Genomic DNA, 9,826 nt, shown 5'->3' with positions numbered 1-9,826 from the left:
GTGGTTAAGCGAGATTAGAGATTAAGCGCATACAGGCCCCCAGGCCCCTCTTGTCTAACACCTTGCAACTGGCGGTAAAGCAAAAGAAGAAGAAAGGAAAAAAAAAACAAAACAAAATGTTAGGTGGCTTTTGCAAGAAGCGAGAACTATATCCATACCATTCTGCTTTCTCTAGGACTACGGTTATACAAGAACGAACAGAATGGTTAAAGGTTACCTATACAGAGAAGGTCATATTTCACTGTGCGGCCCTGACATTGTTTTATATTGCCATGTATCAGGTGTTATAAATTGGGACCACAACGGATCATAATTCAATTATGATTTTATTAATTATAGCAAGTAGAATATGAGCAAAAACAGCGCTGGACGACAGGGGAGTCTGCGCTCCACCAACTGCCGTCCCTTGGATTCAAAACAGTCTCCTTTTATCAGTCCTCCAGTTCCGCAATTGTGTCTTTAGTGGAGTACTCTGCGCATGTCTTAGTTGTTGTTAGGGGGTCTTTTTCTGCCTTCTGGTGGTCGTTGAGGCTGAAGGCTTGAAGTCTTCCTCAGTTACCTTTAGATAACCTTTTCCATATATGGTCTTCAATTTGCTGTGTGGTAACTGTTTGCAAGAGCCTCCAACAATCAAAGCAAGTTTTTATGCAAGCTAAGCAGTCTATATATATATTTTGTTAAGCAAAACAATAGTTGACCCCTCACCCATATATTATATTTTGTTAAGCAAAACAATAGTTGACCCCTCACCTATATATCCTTGTCTATGTCAGTTCCTTAGAACATCTTGCAGATAGTTTTAGCTTGTGTAAACAATTACGGTTATCTTTTCTTTGGTTGTCTAACCTTTACATTAGGCTTAACATAAATCTTAATAAACAATACCATAGTCCCTAGTTTCTCACAATCCCCCCTTTTTCTTTTTATCCTATTATTGTTTATTAAACGCTACTTTCATTCTCGGTATTGCAAACCAACCTTTTTTCACAATCCCAACATTTATCATAACACTCACAAGGTAATACCTCACAATTACAATCATAGCTTTTTCGTGGCATAACACATTCACAACAATCTTCATCTTCATTGATAGATACACTCTTATATTTTGCCTCAGACCCCGTAGTTAAAATAAGCAATTTAGCTGCGTCAAATCGTTCTCTAATAAAGTGTAAAATATAGCGTAATATACAAGGCCCAAATATAAGTCCTAAAATCAACATAATAAGCGGTCCTGCTAAAGCAGACAATAAAGTGGTTAGCCAAGGTGAAACGTTAAACCAGTTTTCATACCAAGACCTGCCCGCCTCCAGATTCTTTTTACGTTGTTCCAACCTTTTTTGGAGTTCTGACATGGTATCTAGGACTATTCCCGTATGATCAGCAAAGGAACAACATTCCTCTTTGAGAGCTACACATAACCCTCCTTTTTCTAAGAGCAATAGATCTAATCCTCTTCTATTTTGCAGCACTACTTCTGATAAAGATTTTACTGAAGTGGCTAAACGTTTAATGGATTGTTCTATTCTTTCTAAATCCTCATCTACAGCCAGTTGTAAACTTTGTAATTCTTGACCTTTTACTAGGGAGGCTATGCCTGTACCTGCCCCAACTCCGCCCGTTATCAGCAGTGTAGCTAAGGTTACCACTGTAATTGGCTCTCGTTTTTGTCTATTCAAGTCTTTTTCGAAGTGGCGCAACACCTCCTCAGAGGTGTGATAGATTAGACGAGGGACAATAATCACTTGTACGCAAAACTGAGATTGATCAAACACGTTTAGGGATAAGCAAGGCGTTACTCCGATGTCTGAACAAACCCATTTAGCTCCTGGTGTCGGGATAGCCCATTTGTTATTTTGGTTCTTGTATTTCTCTATATTGATGTTAGTGACTGTTCGGTTGCATAAAGGCTGATACTTTTTGGGCACTGTACCTATACATTTTCCTTGACCTGTTACTAATTGAATAGTAATTCCTTGCGTATGGTTTCTTTGTTCATCCCATGGGCATTCTCGTGGGTTTGAACTATTAGACCATTGAGTCTTACCTAGTTTTCCAATTGCCTCAAAATATGGTGGCTTAACATTATAACATAACCAGCATTCCTCAGTTAAATTTGGTTTACTTTCATTAAGGGCACGATAAGAGGCTTGCATTAGATTCCATAAGGGGTCTTTGGGTTCTGACAACTCTAAATCCTTGGATAAGGAGAATTCAGTCACAGTGTCTTTAGTTGTTTTCGAAAGAGAGTTTGGAGAAATGGTTGCGACGCTTGTGGGGGCAACCTTTTCTTCAGAGGAATCGGGTGGATTCAGGACCTGGTTTGGTCCTATTGGTAAAGGATCATAAGGAAGTCTTTCTTTTATTATTTTAAACATACTTCCCCTATCTGGCCCTGTGTCCCAAAACCTAATTCCCCAAATTTTTCCAACTAACCATGAGTCTTCTGTAGGATTTGTAACTTCGATACTAATGTTTTTGCAGTATCCTGGTAAATCACAATGACCATAAACATGTCCATCTGTTCCAATCGGTGGCCGATTACATCCTTTAGGTTCCCATTTAAATTTTAGATATTTATCTCCAGGACTTGACCAATCAGAAGCCCAGGTTTCACAACCCCAATAACCACAAAAATAGTGACCCGGTTGATTACAATAGCTCTTACCAGGATTTGAGGCAGGACATACATAATTTGCCCTACATGTATCAGCTCTATCTCTATGTCCTCCCATAATCAGTGTGGTTAAGGATACATTGAATTTTACTGTTGTTGGCATTGTAATATTTTGGATTTCATGTGTTCTCTGTAAGTTATATATTTTCCACACCATAGGTTCGTGAGGGTTTCCTTTTGCTTGGGTTATTATCACTAACAAGACTAACGGTATACCAGGAAAAAGGGTGTTTGTTAATTTTTCCAATTTAAATATATTCTTACCAGTCCTGGGGAAGTTCAGCCATGGCTGCTTTTGCATTCCATTTTTCTGATTCTTTTCTCCACGGTTTGTTTCTCTTCTGCCTCGCCCGTCGACTCGGTTGCTTCGAGCCACGGGATATACCATCTTCTCGGCAGCAAGGGAATTCTTCAGGAATAGCTGTTTCGGGCTTTCTGTCTGTTTACATAGGCTTCTCACTTCACAGCTTTAATTAATGGGGCTAAGCAAGACACGGTTAGTACTTCCCTCCGGCACTGAATAGCCACGATTTCAGTCACAAAAGGGACTGGTTGATTTGGGTGGTAACAGTAATATTGGGGGTGTATTCTTTTAGCAAAAGTATCCCACTATTGGGGATCCTTTTACGATTTCTCGTTTTTGTTTAAATTGTTTTAATTTCCAATCGGTTAATGATCTTTTAAATTTATAGCACTGTTCACAGACTCCGTTAGGAGGATATCCATTATAGCAGTGCGTCTACCATTTATCCTGGCATACTTTACACTTGAAACATATAAATGGATAACAATCACACTGTTGGTCTTTGTACTTCAATCGTAAATTATGTATATACTTATTTCCTATTTTTGTAGAGTCCCTATATTCTATATTGGGTTGCATGGGTGTTCAACAGTTTCTACGACCATATTTAGTATGTTTCCACAGATAATACACTACTAAGGACATTACTATAGCAAATGCAAAACATATTATGCACTTTACACCAAAAGGTAATGCGTCAAAATAATCAAATAAAATCTCTATCATAACTTTATCTTCTCAATGTTATCTTGGTGTCACCTGGTGTACTGATTACTTTCCAGTGGGGTCTCGTCACTGGGCCTTTAATGCGACTGGCATGAGTCCATCCACGCTCAGCAGTCCGGACAGCCGTTTCCGTTGTAAGCAGAACAAGATAAGGTCCTTCCCAATTAGGTTTTAGGGTTTCTTCTTTCCACACTTTAATCAATATCCACTCCCCAGGTTTAACATTGTGAATTTTTAAGTCCAACGGGGGTCGTTGCACGATCAGTCCGCGTTCCCAAAGCTTGTTACGATGTTCTGCTAATTGTGAAACATATTCATTAATCACACGGTCTTGAATTAAAATATTTGTTTGTGGGCTTTCAATTCTATAGGGCATTCCATACACCATTTCAAATGCTGATATTCCTACATCCGCTCGGGGTCTAGTTCTGAGAATTAATAGTGCCATGGGTAGGCACTTAATCCATGATAATTTGGTTTCTATCATTAATTTAGTTAAAATAGTTTTGATTTCCCCATTCATTCTTTCAACTTTTCCCGAACTCTGTGGATGCCATGGCGTATGGTATTCCCACTTAATACCCAAACTTTCTGTTAGATCTCTAACAATTTTTGACACAAAATGTGTTCCTCTATCTGAGTCGATTACTCCAGGTACTCCATATCGAGGTATAATGTGTTCAAGTAACACTTTAGTAACTTGGTTAGCAGTTGCCTTGGAGGTGGGAAAAGCTTCAACATAATGTGTTAAATGATCTACCATTACTAATAAATATTTATAACGCCCTACCCTGGGTAATTCAGTAAAATCCACTTGTATGTGTGAGAAAGGTCTGTATGCTGGGGAACGTCCTCCAAGAGGTTTTTGTCTCAGGTTGTTTCGATTAACTTTTTGACAGATCTCACAGGTCACCGTGACTGCCTTTGCTATGTTATATACGCCTATACAGGCAAACTGTTGATTGAAATGATCAACTAGCGCCTGGGTTCCCCAGTGTGTTTTACTGTGTATTTTTGAAAATATTTCGAGTGCTATGCCCTTCGGCAAAACTTCTCTTCCATCTGGCAATATGTACTTACCATCCTGTTCCTTAGCTCCCATTTGTTCCAGTTTTTCCTTTTCTGCAGACTCAAAACTCAAACTTTTACTAACAGGTATTTGTTGTATAGTTAAAATCGCATTATAATTGCCTGCCACTCGTTTTGCTTCTGTATCAGCTGCATTATTTCCCCTAACTTGGTAACTTGTACCTCGCTGGTGTCCCTTTATATGTACAACTGCTATTTTATTTGGCATTTTCAATGCCCCCAGAACTCGCCGAATTAATTCCGGGTGTATCAATTCTTTTCCCTGCGAGTTAACGAATCCTCTTTCTTCCCATATTTTCCCAAAAGTGTGTACTACTCCAAACGCATAGCGTGAATCTGTATATATGGTTCCATCTTTTCCCCTTAGTGACACTAATGCTTTCCACAATGCATACATTTCACAGGCTTGAGCTGACCAGCTGGCACTTAGGGGGCCTGATTCTATTGTCTTAAATTCTCCTTTTTCCAACTTAACGATGGCATATCCGGATAATCGTTTACCTTCCACTATTCGTGATGATCCATCTATAAATAATATTTCTCCACATTGTAGTTCTTCTTCTTCTAAGTCTGGCCTAATGCGTGTCTGCTGTTCAATTGTTTGAAAACAATTGTGTAATAGTTCATTACCTTCTCCTGGGTACAAAAATTCAGCGGGGTTAATTGCTCCAATAGCTTTTAAAGATAATTTAGGGGATTCTATAAGTATTCCCTCATACTTTAATAATCGGCTATCTGTAAGCCATTTTTCTGCTTTTTGTTGTAACACTCCCCTGATGTTATGAGGTGCATATAAGACAACTTCTCCATTAAAGGTAATGCGATTCGTTTCCTCAAGTAATAAGGCAGCAGCAACAATAATTTGTAAACAACTCGGCCAACCCCTGCTCACAGGGTCCAACAGCTTTGATAGGTATGCCACCGGCTTCTTTTGTCCGGCCCATTCCTGAGTTAATACCCCGAATGCCGTTCCTTCATGTATGTTAACAAATAACTGGAATGGCCGCTTTAAATCTGGTAGACTTAAAACTGGTGCTTGACTTAGCTCCCTTTTGAGCTTGGCAAACTGCTCTTGATCCTGAGGGGTCCACTTGGGTATTTTATCTTTAGACAATTGTTCATATAAGAATTTAACTTTAAAGCTGTAGTTTTCTATCCACTGCCTACAATATCCAAATAGCCCTAATGCCTGCCGAATTTGTCTCTTAGTGACAGGCATAGGTAATTCCAGAATTCCTTTAACACGTTCTGGATCTAATATCTTCTTGCCGTTAAACAAATAATGCCCCAAATATTTCACTTTTTCTTCTACAAATTGTAACTTTTCTCGTGATACCTGTAGTCCCTTTTGTGCAAGGAAGTTTAGGAGTTGAATGCTTTCTTTTCTTACACCCTCCTTATTATTCCCTGCTATGAGCAGATCATCTACATACTGTAACAGCATGTTTCCCGTTTGCACCTGATATTCTTTTAAGAGCTCTTCCAGGGCCTGTCCAAACAGATTAGGGGACTCAGTGAACCCTTGGGGAAGCACGGTCCATCTCAATTGCTGTCTACGGCCTGTCTCTATGTCTTCCCATTCAAAGGCAAAATAATCACGGCATTCTTCTGCCAGTGGACAGGCCCAAAAGGCATCCTTTAAATCGACTACACTATACCAGGAGTTATGGGGTCCTAACTTGCTTAGCAGTGTGTATGGATTTGCTACTACAGGGAACCGGGTGATAGTTTTCTTGTTTATTTCCCTTAAATCATGTACGAGCCGATATTTCCCATTTGGTTTCTTTACGGGCAGAATGGGGGTGTTAAAGGGTGACATACAAGGCTCTAAGATTCCTTGGGCTAACAATCGATCAATTTCTGGTTTTAATCCCCTCCGTCCTTCTAGGGATATGGGATATTGCCTTACCCTCACAGGTATGTGGGGTTCGGAAATTTGGATTTTAATTGGTGGGATTTCCAGCCTACTAATTGTGTCCGGAGAGTACCAGACATCGGGGTTAATTTGTTTTTGATCATCCACGGTCAGAGGATAAGCATACACTGTTAGCTCTTGATTTTTCACTTTAATTTCTAATTGCAATTCAACAATTAAATCTCGTCCTAACAGATTAAATTCTGCTTCAGGGACGAGCAAGAGTTCACCTATTCCAAATTTATTTTCAGTTTCGAATACTACATTTTTGATTTTGTTTACTTTAAAGGGTTCTCCTTTTGCCCCAATTACTTGTACTTTTTCAGGGGAAATTTTACATCCCTTCGGTATTTGTCTGATAGTCGATTTTTCAGCCCCAGTGTCTACTAAAAATGTGAACTCTTGTTTATGGGGACCTATTTTTAATTTTATCAAGGGCTCATGATGACTCCGGTCCCCCAAGATATAGAGCCCCTGACTTTTCTATTCCGTTTTCAATGTTTCCTCATCCCTGATTCTTTCTCTGCAATTCTTCTTTATATGTCCCTTCTTTCCACAGTAAAAACAACATCTCTGTTCCTTCTCTACTACTACGTTTCCTTGTTTAGATCTGTGTTCACCGGTTCGCCCTTTACGATCCTCTCTGACTGCTGCTACCATCATTTTTACTTGTCGCTTGCTGCTCTCTTCCTCTCGCCTTACATAGACTTTCTGAGCTTCCCTCAATAATTCATCCAACCTTTTATTCTGCCAGTCTTCTAACTTTTCAATTTTCTTTCTGATATCTTCCCATGATTTTGCTACAAACTGAGTTTTGAGGAGCGCTTGCCCTAAAGGATCGTCTGGATTTACCCCAGAGTACAGCTGAAGGGCTTTCCTCAGTCGTTCCAGCCACTCAGTAGGGCTTTCATCTTTCTTTTGCATTTCATTAAATGCTTTATTGATATTCTGGCCACGGGGTACTGCTTCTCTAATTCCCTGAATTACTATAGTTCTCAGGTCCTGCATATGAGTTCTATGCACCGGATCCTGATTATCCCAATTAGGTCTTTGGAGTGGCCATTTAATATCTGCTTGGGGTCCCTGGGCATGTTGAGCATCCCACAGTCTCATTCCTGCTCGTCTAATCATATCTCTTTCCTCGGTAGTAAATAATTGACCAAGGATAGATTGCATCTCATTCCAAGTATAAAGGTTTGGTCCCAAAAATTGATCTAATCTTTCTGCCACTCCGAGTGGGTCCTCAATTAAGTTTCCCATCTCGGTTCTTTTAAAATCTCGTAGGTCAGCCGAGTTTAAGGGTACGGAAATATATCCGATCACAGGTTGAGGTCCCCCCATGGGTATTTCCCTTAGGGGGTACATCTGAGCTGCCTCCTTTTGACTTCTAGTTATGCGTCTAGGAGGAGGGGGAGACCCTTGTTCTGACTCTGGTGGGGGAGTGGGCACTCTAGGGACTTCTGGAGGGGCTGTGGGAGCAGGAGGAGGAATGTAAGGAGGGGGGGTTAGAAGGGTTTCATCTAACTCTTCCTTCTTTTTCTTTTGTTTTACTTCATTCAGCGGGTAAAGTCTAGCTCTCGGTCTTTCTAGCCACACTTCTGCATATTGACTCTCCTCTGGGTTAAGGGGTTTTTTATTATTAACCCAGAGGTTTAATTGCTGTCTTACCCACTCTTCTTCTGACCCATAGACTGGCCAAAAGACATTTTTAGAAATCTTCTTCCCTCCCCATATCTTAGTACAATATTCTATCATCTTCTGCTTATCTTTCCCTAGGGTTCCAGGGAAATATCTCCAATTGTCTAAGATACATGCCAGAGGGGTATTCTTAGGTACAGTAGGTACCCTTCCCATGGGAGTCGAAGGCTTGCTGCCCTTCGCCCCCATCTTCTGGAATATCCGCAAACACACACTCACTCGCTCCCCTTGTTCCTGGCCCAGTCCCTCGCGGGAGATGGGAAACGCAGTACTTAAGAGTCCACACTCGCTTGGTTCAGTATATCGAACCTCTCACTCGTTATATTCCAGGAAACCCAATCCCGCCCGAACGGCAAACTCGCGAACAATTTCACAATATACTTACGCGTCCTGCGTCTTCGTCCGGACTCCCGTGCACAGAATTTTATGGGATTTTACCGGTTTTTCCTTTGCTCATTATTCTAGAATTTAGGTTCGTCGGTAAGGTTGAGGTAGGCTGTCAGTCGTGGGGCCGCGGATTGCCGCGGGGCGCCTCCCCGGAGGACAGAAGCCCACCGTTCCTTATCCGAGTCACGGCACCAGAATTGTTATAAATTGGGACCACAACGGATCATAATTCAATTATGATTTTATTAATTATAGCAAGTAGAATATGAGCAAAAACAGCGCTGGACGACAGGGGAGTCTGCGCTCCACCAACTGCCGTCCCTTGGATTCAAAACAGTCTCCTTTTATCAGTCCTCCAGTTCCGCAATTGTGTCTTTAGTGGAGTACTCTGCGCATGTCTTAGTTGTTGTTAGGGGGTCTTTTTCTGCCTTCTGGTGGTCGTTGAGGCTGAAGGCTTGAAGTCTTCCTCAGTTACCTTTAGATAACCTTTTCCATATATGGTCTTCAATTTGCTGTGTGGTAACTGTTTGCAAGAGCCTCCAACAATCAAAGCAAGTTTTTATGCAAGCTAAGCAGTCTATATATATATTTTGTTAAGCAAAACAATAGTTGACCCCTCACCCATATATCCTTGTCTATATATATATATTTTGTTAAGCAAAACAATAGTTGACCCCTCACCTATATATCCTTGTCTATGTCAGTTCCTTAGAACATCTTGCAGATAGTTTTAGCTTGTGTAAACAATTACGGTTATCTTTTCTTTGGTTGTCTAACCTTTACATTAGGCTTAACATAAATCTTAACAAACAATACCATAGTCCCTAGTTTCTCACACAGGTGAACCCATTTCACAATTGGGGCCCCTGGTTAGTAGCATCATGAGGCATTTCGCAGGTTTACGTTTTTGCATTTCACAGAGATCTTAAACGAAGACAATCACTTATCTTGAATAAGCACACCCTACTCCTCGCGACCTGTTTGCACACCCATTGTCCCATATTAACACTGTGAAATATGTTCATTTGAT

At 40.6% G+C, this 9,826-nt stretch overlaps 1 long non-coding RNA gene across 1 annotated transcript; it reads right to left on the bottom strand.

Moving 5' to 3' along the window:
• Window positions 1-640: 640 nt before the first annotated feature.
• On the bottom strand, window positions 641-9,596 carry LOC147526244 (uncharacterized). Its single transcript, XR_015222961.1, has 2 exons — window positions 8,795-9,596; window positions 641-4,004 (listed from the first exon to the last, which is right to left on the bottom strand). It is a non-coding gene; the product is annotated as an uncharacterized LOC147526244 (long non-coding RNA).
• Between the last annotated feature and the right edge of the window lie 230 nt (window positions 9,597-9,826).

Source organism: Tauraco erythrolophus, chromosome W (genome assembly GCF_009769465.1).
Source record: "Tauraco erythrolophus isolate bTauEry1 chromosome W, bTauEry1.pri, whole genome shotgun sequence".
Taxonomy (NCBI): domain Eukaryota; kingdom Metazoa; phylum Chordata; class Aves; order Musophagiformes; family Musophagidae; genus Tauraco; species Tauraco erythrolophus.
This window is presented reverse-complemented; position numbering and strand designations above follow the sequence as displayed.